The sequence below is a fragment of the Tauraco erythrolophus genome, chromosome 1 (assembly GCF_009769465.1).
Source record: "Tauraco erythrolophus isolate bTauEry1 chromosome 1, bTauEry1.pri, whole genome shotgun sequence".
Lineage (NCBI taxonomy): Eukaryota > Metazoa > Chordata > Aves > Musophagiformes > Musophagidae > Tauraco > Tauraco erythrolophus.
Window position 1 is genome coordinate 105700568 of NC_141465.1, and position 23733 is coordinate 105724300.

At 40.3% G+C, this 23733-nt stretch overlaps 1 long non-coding RNA gene across 2 annotated transcripts; it reads right to left on the reverse strand.

Annotated features, from left to right (window-relative positions):
• Positions 1–14732: 14732 nt before the first annotated feature.
• Positions 14733–19846, reverse strand: LOC147529445 (uncharacterized). 2 transcript variants are annotated; one of them, XR_015222163.1, is made up of 3 exons: positions 19173–19846; positions 17640–17729; positions 14733–15849 (listed from the first exon to the last, which is right to left on the reverse strand). It is a non-coding gene; the product is annotated as an uncharacterized LOC147529445 (long non-coding RNA). The 2 variants fall into 2 exon arrangements; XR_015222162.1 differs by lacking the exon at positions 14733–15849 and adding an exon at positions 16250–16753.
• Between the last annotated feature and the right edge of the window lie 3887 nt (positions 19847–23733).

Sequence of the window (23733 nt, forward strand, 5' to 3'; positions counted from 1 at the left end):
CCAACAACCTCAACGATTGGATATTGCTTCGACTTTCAAAAGATACATAAAAACTGATTCTCCTGCAGTTAGCCAAAAGCAACGTAAGGGAAACATCCCAAGTTGTATCGATGTGTGGCTCCAGACATGAGAATGTGTTTTTGTGAAGCCACCACCACTGTCCGTGAAATAACGTGTTCCTGTCTCTTGCAGAATGCTCCTCTGTCCTCTCACTCCAAAGGCTCTAAGCTGTTCTTCAGTGCTGAGAATTAAACAATAAAGGTCTTCAGAAAACAGTTGTGAACAAAGGGTCAGTTAATCTTCAGAGCTTTAATTATAAAAAGAATGAAAATGTCATAAACAGCCCTTCAGATGGAAGAATTAGTGCAATTTTAAAATAGTACAAAGGATTTTTTAATGCTTGTTAAGTGCAAAACATATTTAGGAGGAAAGCTTGGCAGAAGTGGCTTTAAAAGCCTTGGGAATGTTAGCCCTGTGCGATGCTTTGTAAAGATGCCAAAATTATTTCAGGTACCAGGAGAGGTAAGTTAATGAGGCCTTATAAATTAAAAATCTTTTGTCCTCCCTTCAAGGCAGGGAAAGAAGATAGTGATAACTTCAAGGATTCATTATTTGAATCCGACTTTTGTTGTTGATGAAACACCACCTTTCCAAAGTTACAGCCAAGTAGAACTCGTTTGGACTTTCTTGGCTGACTGATTAGCTGTGGCTTTCTGTTAGCTTTAAAACATGAATTTACTACTTCACTTGCAGCACGTAAGAATGGGGGTGGGTGGTGGGAATCACCCATCTGTTTCTTGCCGTTAGGAGTTTTAATGGAATGGATTTTCCCAGAGTAGTGGTGCCACTGTCAAATGTCTCTTTTCTCTTGCTACTACTGTAGTGTGTTTTAGCTTGACACAAGTTCAGAAGTTGAGTGGCAACAATGCGGTTCTCTTGGCTTGTTCTAGAGCTGTCTGGGTTGAGAGCAACGTGATTATGGGACTACAACTCCTAAGCTGCTTACAGGTTATATAATGTAATGAATGTTGAGGAATGTAAGCATGGATGCTTTCAGTTTGAATGGAATTTTCTTTTGTCAGTAATGTCAGTATGTTCATATTCATCTTGATAGAAGACAGTTTTTACAGTGAGAACCACCATTCACTGGAACAACCTCCCCAGGGTTGTGGTAGAGTCCCCATCACTGGAGTTTTTGTAGATGTGACTGGACAGTGGGCTAGATAATCTCACCTGGGCTCCCTTTCCCATGAAACGTTGGACCAGACGATCTTTTGAGGTCCCTTCCAGCCTGACCTGGTCTGTGATGACCACCTGTGCCGGTCTGTCTCAGAAGGCCTTTCACAGTGGACTTTGATGTCAGACTGCTGATGGCTGCGTTCAGGTGACACAGCAGACAAGCTGTGTGACAGCTGTCCTGACAGGTTGCTGTACTACAAAGACAAAGCTACTTGCTTTCTAAGTTCATTTTGAGGTCCATGTGCTGACTTTCCAGAAAAGTTCCCATTCCTCAAATTGGGATAAAACTGAAACCAATGATGAGTATTGAGTGAATCAGTGACTGTAAATACTCTTGGTGAAGAGACTTACAAATAATAGCAAGAAACACAAGACAAAAGTGAGAACTTTTTACAGGGAAAGGAAAAAAACCCCAGAATTCAGGCTGTATTTAAACGTCACACCTCAAATGACCACTGGCAGCTGCAGTGTAAGCTAAGTGAGGCCGGTTTCAGAACCCTTTCTAGTAACAAAATTAGGCTACCTCGCCTACCGCAGAAGTAGTGAGTTTATTCTTGCTGTAGCAGCCACTTTGGGAATTGAAGTTTGAATTACTATTTTAAAATAAATAGGAAATATTTCCATTTTTAAAAAGCCTTGGAGTTTTACCCTATGCCATCGCTCACGCTCCGTGGCTTTGGAAAAATTAATATTTGGTATAACCGTTTCAGTAACAACTTGCAATGGCCCAGTGCTGAACACTTTCTGGTTCTCCTCGTGGGTTAATTTTTATTCAGCATAAACATCATTCTATGAATGTCACATTTTGGCTCTGGAAAAATATACCAGTGCAAGTTCCTGTCCTCTGTTCCAAGGACCATGCATGCTTTACCCTGGTGGCCTTGTGTGACAGTGTCCTGTCAGACCAGGCATCTTTTTGAAGCGAAGCACGTGACTGGCAGCAAGTTTGGATTCCCAAAGTTCTTCTAGCGTTTAATCTGTTTAGCACTGAACTGAGAAGTGTCACCTTTTGTCATTTGTGCACCTGCAGGGAACACGACGTGGTTCTTGTGCAATGCTTTTGGGTGTTTGGTGTTTTTTTTTTTTAACTAATAGTTGTTTAAATAAGTTTGAGAACATGCGTGTCAATAACCTGACAGAAATTTGGTGAAAGTGTTTGACTGAGACCAGTAGGATAACCATGACTTTTAATGGAAGATAATTTGATATTCAGCTGGTTCGTCAAAGGAAGGCACCTTTCTGGCTTTCTGTGTACAAAAAGTGAAAGCAGCGATTGTACAACTACAAGTGTAGCTTCAAGCCACAATTAAATGGCAGTAATCACAGAGGAAGGGGTGAAAGTGTGCTTGTTTGCAGACAAATGAATATAAAAATAGCATCAATTTACTAGGAGGACCTTCAGCTGGCCTGGGTAGCTGCTGCCCTCCACCTTGTAAGTTTACGTTACTGTAAAGTGTTGCTGAACCAGGATGACAATTTTTCTGTGCCCTCTTTGGAATGGTAGGCAGTGTATCCCACAGGCACCGAGGCAGTTATTTAGGAGAAGCAGTGGCTGATATTTTTACTGCTCCTTCCCTTCTGAGGTCCCGAATGGGCAGCGATAGAGCAGAGAGCAGATGTGTCGTGTGTCATCAGCAGAGAGAGTTCAGAGGGATGCTGGTGCAGAAGATAATGGCTGTACGACTAGAAGTGAACTCGGTTGATGGGAGCCCAGATCAGCTACGAGCCTGAGTGATTTTGAAAGCCTTCAGGTCAAAACCAGATTATGTGTTAAACTGAGTACTTACACCCAAATCTTGGCAGGCAAGTCAACTCTAGTAGCTCACAGATAGGATCTCTGCTGGACTTGAGTGCATTGTTGGAGACCTGCTCCTGCTTTTGCAAAAGACAGAACTAGGAGCTCTCATGGCTCACATCTAGCTCAGTTTTTTGATAAATAGGGATGGGATTTTGAAACATTTAGACTTCTTTTTCTAGTGAAGTTGGAATTTGTGATCACCAATGTGATCCACTCCCAGTCATTGCCGACTTTCTCAAGAGAGTTCCTTTTTCCTGGGAAGGTGCAAAATTTGTTGATTTCCGTAACCTTACTGCTGTATTTGTCTTTTTATTCTTCCTTGAATTCAGAAAAAAAAAAGTGCAAGCTGTTCCACTGCCTGTGGTGCTAGAAATTGACTGCTGCAGTGCTGGGGGCAGCCCTCTCGCTCACTTAGGGCGAGCACTGATTGACTTACTTTCGTAGTGATTGATTACATTTTTGTGCTTTTGAGTAACTTTTTCTCTGCTTCTTCACACACTGGGAAGTCCTCTTATGTCCTTCTTGTCTCCTCTGGGGATACGTCATTTATTTCCCGCTTGAATTGTTCAGTAATCTGCTGATACCAGGAGGGAGAGAGTCTCATATGAAATACTTTTCTGTTCTTTGGATATTGATTTCAATACGACAGTTCATGAGGGTTTTAGTTTTTTAAGGAAGTGCAGTCACTGCATCCCTATAGGTTCTGCAGTCAGTGCTCGTAAGACTGTATAATTGGTTCAGAATAGATGTTTAAATAAAGCTACTGCGATTGATACGATGTTTGGACTAAAAGAGACTGATCTCTCAGCACTGGCCATAGTACTGGGAAGTTTTCCCCTTTACTAAATAATTCCAAACCATTTTTGACTTCCCTGCTTAATTGAATCTCATGGAAATAGTAGAAGACTCCACCCTAAGACGCAGTATATGAGGAATTAATAGCCACAGGGCAAAGGAATGTTACTGGAGTAATTGCATCCTGCCCTGCTTCTACAGGCTTGCAGACAGGGGTAGTAACTTCTGTTCTGACTTTGGAGAAACTTTTCACCACATTGGGCTGTTCCCACTTTTTACCTATTTTGGTTGGTTTCCAGTTTTCCAGTGCTCAAAAGTAACAGCTTTAATCTGAGCTGAGCAAGGCTGATGTGCTTTTGTCTCTCTCTGGATGGGGTAAGTCTAAGGTATATCCCACACGCAATCTGGGTAACACTTTGGTTTGATCCACAGCTGAATTCAGTACCAGAAAGCTGCCAAAGTGGATCAGAAGTCCTGTTTGAGATCACAACGAAGTGTTCATAACTTTGAAGAAAAATTTGTTCCCAGATTGCTGGAAAGTGTTACTGAACATTCATTGGGAAACAAGCTGGGAGCTAGTCAAGAAGGGGAGGGAGACTCGCTGCCTCTTACTCCTTCCCTCTGATTTGTGCTGAACCATTGCCAGGCTTTGACTTTACAAGGTTTATTTTTATTGATTTTCAACAATAAACAGTGGGAGTATCTACAATAAAAGATTTACAGTGCATCACAAGGAAATACGACTCCCTACCAAATATTATATTGATCTATTCCCAAATGCTACTGAAACAGCATATAAAAGCCCAAATCAAGTCCAGTGATGGAGAACTTCCTCTCTTTCGTGACAGATGCATATGACTGTTATGTCTTCAGAAAACAATAAAAGGGAAGGGAGTGACTCTGCTTCTTTGACCATATCTTCAACAGCCCAGTTAAATCTGTCAACTCAATGTAATCCACATAAATAAAGAGTTTGGGAACCAAGGGAACTGCTAGTGCGTCTGAAGATTCCCGTTCTTTGAAGCTGTCGCTCCTGCTGCAGTCAGGCCACAATTAGTTACAGAAGGCCTTGTTGTGACTAGTAAATGGATGGACCAACGATGATTTGAATAGTCTGGAACTGGCTGGAGATACGCCTGGAGCCCTGAATATTCTCAGATGGGTGGGTGGGATATAAGTACTAGTCATCGCATAAAATACAAATAAATCTGAGTTCTATTTAAAAAAAAAAAAAAGAGTGTTGTTTTTCTAGACCATAGTGTAGTTTCTGCTGAAATAACCCCCTGAAGTTTTATCTGTAAGTGTAATCTGATGTGTAAATTTTTCCAAGAATCCTTCCTCCAGTTCTGCTCCGTTTCCATTCTAACGCAACGGTTCAGTAATTGGTGGCTTCTTTCTGGTCAGAAGGATGATGAATGTAGCCCTGAAGGTTGGAAACAGTAATGTGTACAAGTCTGCTGCAGAGAATGAATTCAAGGCTTTGCTTTCTAAGCAAGTTTGTGCTACAGCAGTCAGCTGAGTGCTTGCTGAAACTGTGAAGAATTAAACGTTGCAACATTGTTCCATCCTGATTCTCAGTTGGAAAAAAAAGGCCGTAGATGGGAAACATCAAGTCTTGGGTTTTACTACTACTTTGGAGTCAGGAACTCAATTTGCTTTGAATTTCAAAGGCAGATTGTAGCTTCCGTTGCCAGCCTTCAGAAAAGACCAGTCTGTGGATTTTGGTTTTGTACCTCAGTGGTAACTAACCGGAGTGATAAAATAATTGCTGACATACCGTTTTATTTAAAATGTTGTGTTCAACCATAAACAGAAGGCTGATCCCTCTGTCCTTCGAATTTTGCATCTTTTTACTTTTACATCTTCAGTTCGCTCCTTGAACTGCTCACTGGCGGAACAGAAGAAAAGGCTACGTGATAAGGGCAGGCAGAGATCCACAGAAGAAAGCAAACTCACTTCTTTCCCATTACAGAGAGAGAACTAAGGGGTAAAATTTGGCTGGAAAGAGTAGCTGCCTTTGTGGAACGAAAGACATAACTTACTGTATTGAAGGGAGGACAGTTAACAGAGCTGTCAGAAATTTTAATGCCAGCAGACAAGGAAACACAGAAGATCCTACAGGGGTGAATGAAAGGGTGGGTGATAGCTGCTAAAGGAACATAGAAAAAGCACAGAATTACTTAGATGGGAGACTTAGACATTCATGAGACTATAGGGACATTTTATATTTTTCCACTGTGTTAGGTAAGCGGATCTGCAGAACATCTTACATCCATATTTTGCGTACCTGGAGAACAAAATTTTTCTCTTGGAGGTCAGTTCTGCATCTGTGCTACGAGGTGAAACATTTCAGAATCCAGACATAAGATGAGTTAATCATTTTGATATCTCACATCTGGAAACAGAAGCTCAGTTTTTGGTGGCAGAATAGACAAACTGAAGATCAGAATACCAGCACTGCTTTGGCAGCACTGGGGTTATAAGCCTCTTAGATAATTACTGGATACGTCCTGCTGGTGGCCTTTTTTTCAATTCCAGTTGCATTATGGAGAACAGTAACCCTATTAGTAAGTTCCTAGTTTTCCATAAACTGGAAATGTATCTACTTCTGGAATAGATTGGTTTAAGTTATATTTTCCTCATTTGCAAATTGATCTTTATGCCATATAATTTTCCTTTGCTTCCTACGATTGTTCAAAACATTATTTTCTGAAGATGGCTTAGTAGACTGTGGATCCCTGGAACACATTAATGGCTTAATGATTAATATGGCCATGTCAAGATTGTAAATGAAATATTGTAACTGCATGGCTCCTGATGTAGCTGAGATGCTTCTCCCATCTTTGGTTAGGCTAGTGATGTTTTCTGCTGTTATCCAATAAGAATTTTATTTGACAATTGAAGCATGATAGCACAATGCAGAGTTCACTGGTGTTCACGCGCAGTCCCGAAATCTCTGTGGATACATGTGGAAAAGGATGGGCAACAGATCACCTTTTTGCTAGAGTCATCTTTCATTTCAGAGATTCTCTGCAGAACCTTGGCTGGAAAATGCACTAACAGGCACAGGGAATCTTGTGTGCCGTTGGCTACAGCTTCGCCTGTGAGCTGTGCTGTGGCAGTCTCTTGTGCTTAGGCGTGGAAAGCCTGACACATGCTCTCACTGAACTTCTGCCGTAGACCTTGAGATTGAACAGAAATGATGAACATCGCGTGAAGTTTATTAGTACAAGGCTAATGGAACATCAGTCTGCTATCTGTATTCTACAGATCATCTATATTCTGCGGAGATATATACTGACATCTTGTCTACCTCCAGCACCAAGATACAGCCATGAGTGGAGGATCTAATGACACTTTTCATATCCAGAGTGTTCAAGGTGTGAAGACATGGATTTCTCTTCTGAAATAAGCGGCGACAAACATGTAGATCTTCTACTGGAGGCAATGACTCCTGCTACAAAGACCACACAGCTCCTTCAGTCTGGGTGGATAACATCATGGAAATAACTTGAAAACTCATAGCAGGGCATTTTAACCTGGTGATGAAAAACTGCTAGCTCAAAACATTACTCCGTATCTGATCTTTCATAGATTTCATACATTTCTAGGTTGGAAAAGACCTTAGAGATCATCGAGTCCAACCATCCCTAATCCCCATTAAACCATATCCCTAAGTAGATCATCCACCCTATTCTTAAACACATCCAGGGATGGGGACTCAACCACCTCCTATGGCAGCCTATTCCAGTGGCTGACAACCCTTTCAGAGAAGAAATGCTTCCTAACATCCAACCTGAATCTCCCCTGACTAAGCTTATACCCATTTCCTCTTGTTCTATCACCCATCACTAATGTAAAGAGCCCTTCCCCCACCTCCCCACCATCCCTACTCAAGTATTTGTAGGCTGTAATCAGGTCTCCCCTCAGCCTCCTCTTCTCCAGGCTAAACAGCCCCAACTCCCTCAGCCGCTCCTCATAAGTTTTATTTTCCAGCCCCTTGACCAGTTTAGTCACCCTTCTTTGGACTCGCTCCAGGAGCTCAATATCTCTGTTAAAGCGAGGGGCCCAAAACTGGACACAATATTCCAGGTGCGGCCTCACCAGTGCCGAGTACAGGGGCAGGATCACTTCCCTATTCCTGCTGGTCACACTATTCTTGATACACGCCAGTATCCCATTGGCCTTTTTGGCCACCTGGGCACACTGCTGGCTCATATCAAGCCGGTAGTCAACCAACACCCCCAGGTCCTTCTCCACCAGGCAGCTCTCCAGCCACTCTTCCCCGAGCCTATAGCGATGCCTGGGGTTTTTATACCCCAAGTGAAGGACTCTGCACTTGGCCTTATTAAAGCTCAAGCCATTGGCCTCAGCCCAACAATCCAGTCTGTTCAAATCCCTCTGAAGGGCCTCCCTACCCTCGAGCAGATCGACACAGCCTCCCAGCTTGGTGTCATCCGCAAATTTACTGAGGGTACATTCAATCCCCTCATCCAGGTCATTGATAAAGATGTTAAACAGAACTGGACCCAGCACTGAGCCCTGGGGAACCCCACTGGTGATCGGCCTCCAGCCGGATTTAGCCCCATTTACCACCACTCTTTGGGCCCGGCCATCCAGCCAGTTTTTAACCCAAAGGAGGGTGTGCCTATCCAGGCCAGCAGTTATCAGTTTCTCAACCAGAACACTATGAGAAACTGTATCAAAGGCTTTACTGAGGTCAAGGAAAACTACATCCACAGCCCTTCCCTCGTCAACCAGGTGGGTCACCCTGTCATAGAAGGTGATCAGGTTTGATTGGCAAGACCTGCCTTTCATAAACCCATGTTGACTGGGCCTGATCACCCGGTTAACCTGTATGTGTTCATTAATAGCACTCATATATACATTTCAGAGGTATGTATTCACGTCTCTTGAGACTTGGGACAGCCAAAGGGAACACGGTACTGGAACGGAGTCATTAACACCTTTTCCCCTCCGTTTTTAAAAGATAAAGTGAGATCTCTTTTCTCTTCTGTAGGAAGAGAAGTGATGTTACTAATGATCTAATCTGCTGTCATTAGAACACCCTGGGACAGAACGGGGTCAAAGAGTGACTGAAATAGAATACCCAGTCTGGTCTCTATGATGGCTGGTAGGCACTAACCTGTTATAAAACCACTTCAGTGGTTGAAAGGAAAAGGTAGAACTTTAAAAACATCCCAAATGTTCTAGATGAGTCAGACATTCTGCCATGTCGATGAAAGAAGCAGGTGAACTGCTACAAACAAGAAAGCTGGGTTTTTTTAACTCGAAGTCTTGTGCTGCTTTGCTGGAGGGCACGTAGGTAGGTCTGTATGGTTGGAAAGCCTCTGCTCTGTGATGCCCGTGCTTGGGAACTAAACTAAACTGGTGTTTACTCTCTTGAGGACCTAAAAATTGTGTGCACAACCTTGTCTATACAAACAGATCAAAAAGCATTGAATAGCTGCTTGTACTTCAGAAAACCCATAAAGAAGTTGACTTTATAAGGATGTCCATCTCTGGAAAAATTGTTATTGCCATAAATGGTCTCTACTACACCATACCTAAATTCCTCCCTAGATGCCTGTAGCAATTCCTACTGCTTTAAAATAGTATTTCCAAATGTTGATTAAGAATATACTGTTTAGCTTGTATGGCTTTGTAGTTTAGTACCCTCATTTTCGGAAGGTAGCTCTTTCTGCAGTAGAGATAAAATTTTGTCTTCTTTTTGCTCTAGGTGTCAATTTTCACTGTTATTGGAGACGGCTTTCCTTCCAGAGAAGGCTGTCCTGAGACAATGTTCTAGTCTGACAGCATTTAGTAATGGTTTTGGTATTTGGTAAAACTGTCCTGCCACTTGGATCTTTGAAGGCTTTGTACTCACTAGATGAAGAAAACAAATCAGGAGCTGCCTGAGAAACAGAGAATGATGTGTGTACCATACTATGATAGCTGGTGACACAGCAACAACAAGCTTTCTTTGAAGGCTGAAGTTGAAGGTCTGATGGCACCTCAAAGACCCTTGGCGTTTAAGAAATGTTAATGAGAATATAGACATGCTGAAAAATGCAGGAAGTTCTCATCTCTATAAGCTACCTTAGTGTGAACGACACCTGACCTTTCTACCTAGTGTAGGATGTCCAGCTAAAGAGAACCTTACAGAAGAACCTTTCAGTCCTCTTCTGGTTCTGACTGAACACGGAAATATTTTCTATGGAACTAGTCCTACAGGATGCTGGAAACTTACAGAAAATTATCTCAGTACCAGCAGGGTAGAGAATGGTTGAATTGATGCTGAAGGCTGGACATCCACGGAGGCTTATAAGGGGTGATTCTGAGCCTGATTTGACAGCAGAGTGCTGCATTGCTGTCTGCTTCCAGCTGAAGGATCCAAAGGTGATTTGACCTTATCAAAATTAATTTTGGTGTCCTCGTCACTGATAATTTCTGCTCTAGCATAATGGCTGCTGAGGGATCCGAGGCCTGCAGACCACATACCATGAAATATCCAAGGTAATTCCAACTCTGCATCATCAGCCAGTCTGCTGTTCCCAGGTTTGTGCTACGCTTAACTTCAGAAGAATTTATGGAGAAAATCAGGACCTGTTTTGCAAATGTTCTGTTCCTTGTCACCCTCCAGTCAAGGTGTAGCCACGTTAGGAGACTTGCTGACAGCCTAGGGCAAGAAGCGGGAGCAGCAAGAGTTCTGGTCTTTCTCAGTGTTCCTGCTCAGGCAAGGCCAGGTGCCTGCATCGTTTGTGACATCTTGAGGAGTTTTTTTGGTTTTGTCTACCAAGAGAAGGATGAAAGAAATTAGCAAAGGAAAAGAAGCTCAGTATAAATTATTTGGTTTTAATATAGAGGGTGACAGAGAAATTCCTATCCCAAGGACATATTTTATGGGGAATCAGAGGAGTTTCACTAGGCCTAGACGTCTCAAAGGAAGAGCCTGTTGGCAGCCTGAGAAACTCAAACACTATAAATCACCAGCACCAGCTGCCTTTTTTATAAGAACTTGGAAATAAACGTGAAAAAATAGAGATACAGTTAAGAATTTGTCAATTACCATTAAAAATATCCACTGCTCTGGAAAACTGCTCATGGCTAAAGAGAAAAAGGTGCCGTTTTAGAGGAAACCAACTGAGGACAGTTCTGTCGCGTAAGGCAGCGCTTTTCTCAGGCTACTTACTTTATGTCTGAATGAGCATAAAGTCGTAGAATCACAATATCGCAGCGCTGCAAGTAACCTGTATGTTCTAAGCTACTGGAATTGCTTGAACAAAACAAAAACTACAGATAATCCAAGAACCATGAGGAAGTCCTAAAATTTAATCCTAATTTGGAAATGGAGTAAGTAACCACTCCTCAGAGTAGGAAAAATGTTGTAATTTTTCTGATCCGGGTAAGTTGTTTGAATCTTCTTCAACCCAGAATGGGCTCTTATCAATACCACTAATTTGGGAGGGAGATTGTAAACCCTCCTGTCAAAAAAAAAAAAAAAAAAAAAAAATCAACCTTCTCTCCAAAAAAAAACCCCAAACAAAACCCAAGCAAAAAGCCAATTCAAACATAAAAAAAAAAATAGTTTCAGGGTAGATTGAAGGAGGGCTGGGTGTCGAACAGCCATGAAGTTCTTTAACTCCGCCAGTTGCTCTGCGCGTTCCCCCTTCAGCGGCTTTAGAGGAAGTAGGAGGATAAAGCAGTTTAAAGCCACCTTTACTGGTGCTCTCTTTAGCAATATAAAGCAGAACTTTGGCATAATAGAGGTCTGTGATGCAATTCACAAATATTCAGTTATCTCAGTGTTCACCTACTGGAAACATAAAGTATTCCTTTAGTGAGCTTTAGTGGGTACTTATATTTATTGTATGCTCGTTTTACTGTTACTTCAGGAAACATCCCAGGAAAAGAATATGGAACTTGCAAGGAGCTGCACAGTTAGTCCAATAAAAGCAAATTCCACTACCCTTTGAAATCCTACCTGCGGCTTACTTTCATCTGCTAACGGTAACAGTTATCACTGCCAACAACTTTTGAACAAAACCATTTTGTGACTTCTATTCTTTTTGCACGTATCCTTGATTTAACAGGAAAGATGGGGAACATCTGTGGGCGACTTCCACTGGGCGCTTTTTTGGAAGTAGATGTGATCTTGAATTCCCTCGGGCTTCTGAAACTCAGATTTTCTGTTTCTTGGGCAAGTCCCCTTGCATTGAGATTGCTTCAGTCAGTTTCTTAAACTCTTCTGATGGATTCTAGCAAGTCATGACAATTTTAAAGCAGCTCTTTGGTCTGTCTCTCTCTTTGCCATTACCTCCTCTTCAATCACACTATCCTTACCCTCTGCTGGTTTTGCCAACTGTTCTAAAATACCCAATTACAATGGGTACCGATGGGGAAGGGGAGAAAGAAAAAGAGGTCTTAAGCACTTTGGCTTTCTCAGCATCATGCTAGTTCTGTGTTGTAGTAGTTGTCACATCAATTTCTCTACTACTGTTACAGCTATGGACTTTTAGCTACAAATCCAATTCTTCAAATGACGATGAGCTTTTAGAACTTAGGCCATACCTGATGCAGAAAGAGATCACCTCTGTACCGTTTATCTCAGAGCAGAAGATCCTGTGCCTCTGAGACAGAGCTCTTCCTGGAAACTTTCTTTGGGTCACCACTTCCACCATAAATGGTGCCTTTTAAGCATCAGATTCTAAACAATAACTGCTTGCATACATTCCTACAGTACCTACTGCATTCCATCATCACATGGATACACAGTGACCATTATGAGGCAGATTTTAGGCTCCCTTTAGAAACACTTTAAAAAAGTCAAAATACCTAATACGCGTCCTTCAATTTTGCAGGATTTTAGACATCTATTTCTTTTGAAGAACAAGGTTTTTGGTGTCTTAACACATGGGAAAACGCAAACTGGAAGTAAGCAGCTAGTTGCACTGGTAGCAACTTAAGCCACGTATAAAAGAAGAGATTAAAACAAAGCAAACATGAATAAAAAAACCCAAGCCTCTCAGTAAAACTGTGCCTTGTAAAATAGCAGAAGCTCTCAGACGTGCCTGCGAGAGAGTCTCAGTCGTTAAACAAGGCTGAAGCCTATGCCTGGCTAGTTCCCTGCTAGCTTCCAAACTTTAATGTTATAAAATCCATTACCTGCATTATTGACAGAAGTTTATCTAAATATTTTGCATTAGCCAGGGTGTAAGAGTGATATTAAAGTATGCTAGTCGTAAGGTTTGATCACAATGACAAAGTCCTCTTCAGCATTTTCGCTGCAGCTCTTTAAAAATAAGCTTCTACAAATACATTCAGAAACCAAGTGCAGATACTCTATTTAACCAAGCTGTGACATTTATCTCATACATAGAAGGGATAACAGTTGATTCAAAGGTAATTTTTACAAATGCACACAATTTTTTTCCCCTGCTTTCTTTATTTGTGACATGGGAATGAAAAAAAAAAAAAGAGCTTGTTGAGCGCAATGAAGTGCTGAATTCAACCTCCACAACAATACAACCAACAGGGGGCTGTCTGGCTACATGATGTTATCGAATCTGCTGTGAAATCCTCTTTCTGACTGTACAACCTACCATCCAATGCACCCTTCCTAAAAACTGGTTGTCGCACAGGGCATTTAACAGATTTCATACCTCTGAAACAGTAGAGCTCTTTTTCGTCTTTGTCCGATACTACTGGGAATGTCTTATGTTGTGTCTGAAGTTCCATTACACATAAATTATATTAACCATCTATTGATAGGTCTGAAAATAACAGATACTGCTTATTGGAAGAGGGAGACTTTCACATTGTCTTGATGACAGGAAAGGTGTCTCACAGCTGTTTCCATATGCTAAGAAGCTATATCTATATGGGCATTTTTGTGCTAGTTTCATATGTAGATACTAATCTTCTGTAGAAGGAAAGAAGTAGACCAAGATGTTGTTATCCCCTTGGATACTGATTTAAAGAGCAGATAGGCAAGTCTGTCTGCAGAATTATCAAGAAAGGAAGAATAAGGCCCTGAATATTCCTCCTTACATGGCTTTATGCAATGGAAATGAACTTTCATACCAGACTGCCATTCTCAAGAGCAGAGGGATCTTTTCCTTGGTGCCAGCGCTGTTGCTCACACAGCAAGCACATTCAGCTGGCTGAGCTTACAGAAAACTAACTCATTCAGTGAAACCACCATGGAAATATCAGAGCCAAGATAATATTGAAGGAAACAGGAAGACTGTGTCAATCCCAAACTCGTCTGGCTTGAGAATCACAGGACTGTAGAACCATAGTCATATATTATTGTTGACTATTCTAGCTGGTCCAGTAATATAATGCCTGAAGCTTTTCCTTTGCCTTTATTTCAATAAAATATTAAAAACGTATACATTTGAGACTTTATATACTGTAATTTATGCCTTATATAGTTCAAATTTTATAATATTTAAGTTTTTTGAAGTATTTTATGAGAGATTCCAAAATGTTTTACTTTTAAAACCACTTAAAAGTGTAAAAGCTGCTGACAGAAGGTTTCTTTATAGGTAATAAAGTCACATGCTTGCCCTGCAAAAGCCATAGGGAAATGTGAAACTTTCTATCTATGGCTGTTTCCTATGGCTATAAACAGCAGAAGAAAACATTATGGATATATTATTCCTGTCTCTCAACAGAAGCTAAGTCAAGTCAGCTTCTAGCTACTCAGCACTGCATACTTAAGATTGAAGATTCAAACTGGATAAATGCTGTTACAATGAATTTGTTAATTTCAGAACTTTTGAACATAGGGTTCAAATTTTACATTAAGACACAGAAGCAATATTAGATAAATTTCATTTGATTTATTAACACAGGGCTAATATAAGCAAATCAAATTTGGAAAAAAATACTGAGTTGTTGCACCTGAGAGCCATTAAATAACTTCCAACAGAAATAAACTGATTAGAGTGAAAAAGTAGTATCTCATTGATACCATCCCCCTCACAGAAAGATGAATAAGATCACTTGTGCCATCACATTTTCTCCATTATTTTTTCTTATTTCAGTTTATAGTTAAGCATTTTCTTCTGCTACACACTTACAATTGCCACCTTAGAAAGGAGATTCACATATATGTTAGACATAAGTTTTCCTTCAAAACAAAATGTCAAACTTTTGTTTGTTTTAAATGAAGAATTGCTGCTCTGCTTCAAGTTAAACTGGTAAAATGTAGATCACCACTTCAGATGTATCAAAAGATCAATCATTTTTTCTGACTTCTATGATAGGAGGTGGTGATGAATAACAGAAAGGGAGTCTAAACATTTCAAATTCCAATATTACTACCAGTATTGCTACCTGATTAGGAGAGACTTCCTGCAATACTTAACAAAATACCATGATTAAGGGAAAGGCTGAAATATTTTCAGATCTCTGTATCTGAATATCAAGTACAGAACCACTCTCACTCAGTAAATTGTGCCACATGCAGTTCCAGGAAAATTGCTTTTGAAATTTGAAGAACAATGGCCTGTAGAAGTCCTAAATACATAGCTGTAAGTCACTTTCCATTTTTAAAGATACACTGTTTACCACTGTACATAGGAAATTAAGTGTTACAATTTAATTAGTTCATTCTTTACGCAACGTAGATCTTTACAGGTAAATTTATTGTAAAACATGCTGAAGATCAAACATGAACATTACCTTTAGTGTATAAAAGATTTTCCAGAATATTGTAGGTGTTACTCTTGAAACCACATTCTCAGAATGGGACAAACAAGTGTGTAATTGTAACAGCTACATATGCAAAATGAATCAGTGACAAGATGGGACACAAATCAGTATTTTGGAGTTCACAGGACCGACTGGACGTATAAGCTAGACTAGATGATCCTTTGAGGTTCCTTCCAATCCCTAACATTCTGTGAATCAACAACATGGAAACTCTCGGTTTCTCAGCTTGAGCTGGTAACAAGGAAAGTTGATTGCAGAGCTGGTATTTAAAAGATGTCCCATATTCACCTCTTCCTCTGCAATCAGAATTAAATGCCATAGAAAACTCCATGAGGAAATGCATTACTGTAGTAGAGCTACTAAACAAATGTTTTTTCAAACAAACAAAAACGCAAAAGCCCTTTGAGGTAAGTGCCTATTACCCCTATTTTAAAATGTCACATGGAGGTGTAGAAACGATAGTAGTACACAACAGTTTGAGGTACCGTGTCAACAGACACAGACATAACATGACATAGTATTTTAATTCAAATGACAGCTCCTGAGAAGCTCAGCTGCAAACATGAACAGCCAGTGTTTCCTCGCACACGAGGGTCTTAAGTCAGACACCTCTGAACTGAGGAATACAAATGCTACGGAAACAAAGGCCTAGTAACTCATTTAGCATCATATAGGAAAAATAAACATCATGTCCAATTCTTAGGAATTCTCATTTGGCATAACCATGAAGACATGGTTTCCTCTACTTGCAGTCTTTTGTTCTGTTGCCTACAGAATCTTCCACCAATTTCTAGAGCAGGTCTACAGCAGCATCAGGTTCTTTGCTTGCACAGCCCACAAGCATCTTCCCTGGCCCAGCACCACACCAGGCCAATCCTATCATTAGATTAAATATTCTGTATGATCATGAGGATTGCTTCATAGTACACTAACACAAGGGGGCAAATGAAGATTGGAGAATCTTAAAGCAGGAGTTAACTAACTTCTCAGTGTTTCACTTTGTGATCTTCATGTTCTTTTTACAGTTAGGTTATTAGGTTGTGTTCTGTTTTTTCCCCAAAAAGCATTTCCCCCTTTGAGTTCCAATTCCCATATTAGTTGAAACATTTACTTACTTCCACGAAGGGCCACAAAGATGATGGATGAGAGATCTGAAGCATCTTTCACATGAAGAAAGGTTGAGAGAGCCGGGACTCCAGCCTGGAGAAGAAGAGGCTTGCGTGTGTAATCTTATCAAAGTTTATAAATGTCTGCTGATGGGGTTAAGGAAGAGTAAAGAAGACATAGCCAGGCTCTTCTCAGTGGTGTCCAGTGACAGGACAGGAGGCAACAGGCACAAAACGAAATGCAGGAAATTCTATCTGAACAGGACAGGTTGCAGTCTCTATCCTTGATATTCAAAATCTGACTGGACACAGTCCTAAAAAACCTGCTCTGCCTGACCCTGTGCGGACTAGACGATCTCCAGAGGTCACTTCCAACCTCAGCTACTCTGTTATTTCGGGATTCCTTTCCAGGACCAAACATGAAGTAGTTGAGAGCACTAATAAGGTTGCCCTCTTCTGTACGGAATACGATGAGGAGGATGAAAGTGACAGTGATTTCACAGATTACAATAAAAGCTCCTACTTAATAGTCTTCATTCCCTTCTGGATGTGAAGTGCAGAGCACTCCTGTGAATGTTAGGAATGATCTGAGGTGTGCAAGTCCCTTTCCCCAAGCCTGACTCATGCTCTTTCTGCCTCAGGCCAGATCCCTTCTGTCAGGCTGCTGCTTCTTCCAGTTTCAAGAAGCAAACAAAACCCTCAAATCTTGGCCCATCCTGTCCCAATCCTTCAAATTTTCCAGTTCATCAGATCTATCCTTCCTCTATCCATTCTCAGCTCCAACCTTTCAACACTAGAGTTTTAGACTTCTCTCACTAGTTGTCTTCACTCCTATACAGCTACCAGTCTCAGTTTATTTTCAAGCAGGTCTATCTTTTCTTACCCTTTTATATGAATTTAGCACCTTTTTCCCATACAGTTCCTAAGCCTAGCAGAAAACAAGCAACTGAACTGAAAACAGCAAGCCTTCCTTTTCTTACATCAGGCACAATCCTTAGGACCCCAGCGCTGCAATGCAGAGAGAGTTCTATTCAGCCACAGGCTATGGCACCCTCCATGCAGGTAGACCTCTGGAAAATACAATTGCTAATTTTATTTAAGGCAACTGTGAACCATTCAAGAAATATGACATTCTTTTCAAAGCTTTAGAAACTGGATAATTTGAGTAGGCCTTCACAGGCACTTGAAGCAATTTTCTTAATCCAGACAGGAACTTTGGTTCCTCGGTTGAGCTCTGGTTCTGCAAATGCTCAAATTTTATTTTCATCACTTCACTGAACAGTTATAAGCTGCTAGGGCCACCAGACAAGGCAGTCCAACCTTTCCCCTTCTGCTTCTTCCCACTCTCTGCCATCCCCTGCCTCGTGCCAGCTGTAGGGGTTTGCATGGAGAAGGAGAAGGAAGCAGTCTGTTTCACTGTTCTCACGAAGGCCAGCACTGGCACAATGTAGTGAGGAACAAATGGTTTGGCCACTGGACTTCATTAAAGCCTGCAAATAGACTGACTTGTTGCACGCTCTCAGATCATTCTGATCTCTCTTTAGATTCACATCTACTCATAGAGGTACCAGGGAAAGAGCCTAGGTACATTAAAACACTGGATCCATAAGAGTAATGAGATGGATGGCCCTCTGCAAGCACCACAGTCTGCAGTGTGCTAACAAAAATCAGTGAACTTTAAAGGGAGGGGAACAGTGGAAGAATAATGTCTTTTTCTTTTATAACCTAAAGAGTCTGGTCTTTCCAAGTCTTTTTAAGTTTTCAAATGGCTGAAATGTTTGTGCATGTCTTTAGTATTAAGTAGTTACAGGTAAGCAAATATAACATAGTGCTACTTAAAGAAACCTCAGTGAGAAAGCTATCCAACTTTGAGCCAGATAGCATCTTTTTTTTCTCAGTAGTCAATCTCATTTTAGCCACATATCTTAAGAGACCTGTAGTAGGTAAATGTACACACAGAAGTGTTTACTTTACAAAAAGCTATAGGCTATCTAATGCTGCACAGCTTTACTACTGAGAACTGCTCAGGTCTGAAATAAATTTGAAGTTATAGCCATCAGTAGTTTTACCAGTTTAAATTAATAGCAAGGCTAGACAAGAAAAGTGTGATTTTTACCAGCAAGCACACCAGGCTGAAATTCTATATGGTAAAATAATGCAGATTTATAACAACTTGGATTCATATTCATCTGCATCATGTTTGTACCTGTGCAACTGCACCAGTAGCAGGCCTGTGAAGCCTGAAGTCAAAACAAATGCCCAGTGCAGATAAACTTTTTTCATCCTTTTAAACCATCTATATGATGTATAAACTTAAAGCTGTGAGCAGTTACTTGAAGAAGGCATGTGTATTTTAATGGTAAAATATAACAGGCTAATAAAATGAGATTAGCAAGTGATACTGAGTCATGATAGTGAAGAAAATAAAATCTTAAAAGGAAACACACTTTCAGATCTTGACTGTATCTAAAATTAGTGACATTTACATAACCATTAGTCTACATTTGACTCACCACACAGTTCTTGAGTGAAGCTTTTAAAAGGAAAGGAGTCCAAGTAATTTCCATTCTCACTGCAGTGATTTCAATCATTTGAATGAAATATTCCCCTGCAAGAAAAATATCTCAGCCCAAGATGAGAAAAAAAATTAGCAAATTCAGTCAGATACACGGTTTAAACTTATAACCATAAAACTGTTACCTGTCTGTAGACATAGTGATTTAAGAAATGAAGTGTTTAATAAGTTTTGTTAAAAATTTTGGACAATACTTTTGCTTTCTGTGCTCGCTTTGCTAAAAACATGACAAACATTTCCCAGCTCCATTCATTAACAAAATGCCGAACACACGGTTTTAAGAGTTTTAATAAAGAAATACTGACATTTAAAGTAACAGCATTTTAACAATTTTTTAATATATACAAATAAAAGCACTTACCAAAACATTGTTAGACAGGTGTAGTTTGAGATGGCTTCTTTAATAACTTCAGCTTTCATGTAAACCAAAGCATTCAAAGTTATATATATGTCTATTCTATGTTTACATTCAGATACTATGGAGTCCTTAACTTTGTTTCTGAATAGATGAAAATATAAACAAAAGCCAAAATCTTCAAAAACAATCAATGTATAAATGATAGCAACAAAAAGGCAACAGGAAAAACACGAAATGTCCTTTTTCATGACTCACATGCAGAAGCGACTAGTCTTACTTCAGCAGCACAGTTAATACTGGAGATGTTTACAGTCTTAACACCAATATTTACGTGCTGCTAAAGTATGACAGACATCAGCATCACAAGATTGACTAATTCATAAGTGATATTTCTCTTCATGATGATGAAATCCTTGTATTTTTGAGGCAGCACAATATGGCCTGCACCTTTTCAAAACCCACAAACCATTATGTGCTGCTACGTTATGCCAAGGTGTCCAGCATACTTCAAGGAAATAGAAACATCCACTGAAAGCAGAACACAGAACTTTCTTATTGAATGTTAGTTTTCATGTACTGACATCAGCTGTATTAATAAACAACAAAATGTTTATAAAACGTTTGTCTACTGCCAAGCTGACTGCTTATTTACAGTGAAGTTCTAGACTTTATTGTCAACTATGCATAATACCTTAATGGAACATGAACAAGGAGCTGGACAACCGCATGTCTGATTAGAGAAACTAAAGATTATGCAGATGTTTACTTCAGAACAAAACAAAAGAGCCCGAGTTATTTTCTAATCTAACTTTCAGTCACCTGGAAACCTCTAATGTGAGAAAGAAAACTTTCATATATAAGATAATAAGAGTTAATTTCAAAACAAGCTTCTGTCACAAAGGGGGAAAGTTTGGTGAGTTTTCCTTTTCTCCCTTCCTTTTTTTGCTGCTAGAGTAACACATCAGGATGATCTCTGCTAGAAGGGTCTGTTGCTACAAAAATGTCAATTAAAGTAAGACTTGCCAGTGTAAGTTTACAGGTAGCTGCAGCAACACTGAGGTTTTTATGCAGCTATCTAGGTATGAATACTACTTTAGGAACCATATAAAAGAGCCATTTCTGGTACTTTATACACACACAACTATAGTTACACTTTTTCTCCCCTCTTACTACCTGTGTTTGTTTTTTAAATCAGACAGCTAAAATAGGCAAGCTAGATTATACAGGCACAACTTACCCAGTACCTTGGTGAAGTAATACCTGAAAGCAAAGTCAAAATAAATGTGACTGTAAAGGTATGCTGTGACAGTTGGTCTCCCCGCTGAACGAACGGTGCCAGGCATAATCCAAGAGAGCAAGAGGTAAAGACAAATCTCCACCACATATACGTAACGTGGAAGGCAAAAAAAAAAGAAAAAGATAGATGCGTGCAAGCAAAAACGCTAGCCAGCAGTAAAAAATTTACTTAAACTTTTCTGGGAAAAGAATATGAAAGATGTTCTCCAGCAAGAGAAAATACTGCTTCTTACTTGTAGGTTTACCTTAAAAGATTGAAAGGAAATTATTTAAATAAGACAGCTGCAACATTTAATACCTTTGGAAGTACATTTCTTATTTGTATGTTCAGGCCAAATTCTTCATTTGTAAACTATGTGTGTTTAACTAGATACTATTTTTTCAATTGCCTAGTTGTTTTTAGCTTCTAGCTTAAGCATAGAGTTTTTTTTTTCTGTTGCATAAGTAAATCTCTCTAAAATTAAACTACACACACCATGAAATGAAGACTTGGCAGAACTATTATGCTATTTTCTACAGTAAGTACACTACAAGAGAACTTGCAGGTAATTCCATCCACCCACAACATGAACACAAAACCTTACACGCATTACAGGATCGTGGGGGAAGGTTTGGTTTATTTTTTTTTAACTTTACTACCAAAAACGCCCCAAAACAAAACTAACAACAACAAAAAAATCAAACACAATTCAACTGTATATTTTCTACATTGCTATTAAAAATACTTTTCCTCTGTAAGGAGAATAAACAAGTTTTCACATAAAATTGAAGACACTGTATGTGATAGAAGGGGTTGAAGAACGGAAGAAGGATGAAAGGAGGAAGACAGAAAGAGCACTGATAGCTAAGACAAAAATCTACTGAAATCCAGGAACGTCTGTATAAAGCTTTGTACCTCTATGTTATGGCCATAAAGCTAATACAGTCATGCTAACAAGAGTGCTTTTCCTACCTCTATCCTTGTGTCTTGAGATGGGAGTCTGTGGGTGAGTGAGACAGACAGACAGAGGAGATCTCAATAAAAGCTGAGAATCATGATGCAAGTAGCTCCTTTAGATCCCTCAAAGTCCCTGAAAGCGAGAGCTCTGCTGAAGAAGATGGAAGAAGGAAGGATTCTGAAGATGTAGAACTGAAATTCCATAGAAGCAGGCTCTCTGCACATACACAGAAGTCAGGAATGCTGTTAGAAAAAGCAATTAAACTGTAAAAGAAAAAAAAGAAAAAGAAAAAAGTGTGTGTGTTTGTGAGCAAATGGGGTGTTCTCAATCAAGGAAGGAGCTTTTCCTTGATTTCAGTATTTCTTAGCTGATTTATCAAAGACCAAGCCTAATATAAAATGTCATGTTCGGTTTATGGTTAAGAGTTTATGACAACACCAAGCCCAATTCACTCTCTTTCTGACCCCATGAAAAACAGCTACAAGTGAATTTATGGCTACTATAACTACTAATAAGCTCTTTAAATGCTACTGTAACTACTAATAAGCTCTTTCAATTCTATGCAACATATCGTATCCAAAAAGGTATCACTAGCCAGCAAGCTGACAATTTAGAGTAAAACAGATCAAGGCCTTTCTATTAAATACTGTATATTGTCTCAGATACCCAAGAACATGACAGGAGATGAAATATTTACTTTGTGCCTTTTGCTCTCACAACAAAAGCACTCTCTTGACGTTTCTTGGCCAAAACACTTACCCCATTGACAGCGTTAAACACCATTTGCACACGACCATATTCCACTGCTTGTGTTACTTACCTATTAATGCCAAGATCCACTATGAAAGGCTATCGCTTTACTGTTCATTGTGACCCTTCCCAACCTTACTTCAGCTTAAAATTAGAGATCTGAAGGTGAAAGACACTGAAAGAATCTTAGTGTTCCACAGTCTAAAGCATAAGCACAAGTACGGGCTGGGCGGAGAATGGATTGAGAGCAGCCCTGAGGAAAAGGACTTGGGAGTGCTGGTGGATGAGAAGCTCAACATGAGCCAGCAATGTGCACTGGCAGCCCAGAAAGCCAATCGTAATCTGGGCTGTATCAAAAGAAGCGTGGCCAGCAGGTCGAGGGAGGTGATTCTGCCCCTCTACTCAGCTCTCGTGAGACCCCACCTGGAATACTGCGTTCAGCTCTGGAGTCTCCAACACAAGAAGGACATGGAGCTACTGGAGCGAGTCCAGAGGAGGGCCATGAAGATGATTCGAGGGCTGAAGCACCTCTGCTATGAAGACAGGCTGAGAGAGTTGGGGCTGTTCAGTCTGGAGAAGAGAAGGCTCCGGGGTGATCTTATAGCAGCTTTCCAGTACCTAAAGGGAGCCTACAGGAAAGCTGGAGAGGAACTTTTTACAAGGGCATGTAGTGATAGGACAAGTGGCAATGGATTCAAACTGAAAGAGGGGAGATTTAGATTAGATTAGATATAAGGAAGAAATTTTTTACATTGAGGGTGGTGAGGCAGTGGAACAGATTGCCCAGAGAAGTTGTGGATGCCCCATCCCTGGAAGTGTTCAAGGCCAGGTTGGATGAGGCTTTGGGCAACCTGGTGTAGTGGAGGATTTCTCTGCCCATGGCAGAGGGGCTGGAACTAGATGATGTTTAAGGTCCCTTCCAACCCAAACCATTCTATGATTTTATGATTTCTCCACCAGTGCTACTCTCCCCTATAGCATGGACGTCAAAATACATCTCCATATCTCAGTTCTCCCGGTTTAGCTGCTTAGTTCAAACTGGAAATGAGACAGGGCTTGATCTCAGATGGCACAATATGAAGTGGGGCAGTTTTGACAAGCGTATCCTGTTCTGTACATTCCATGAGGAGAGTAACTTACTCCTATGGTAGACAGGG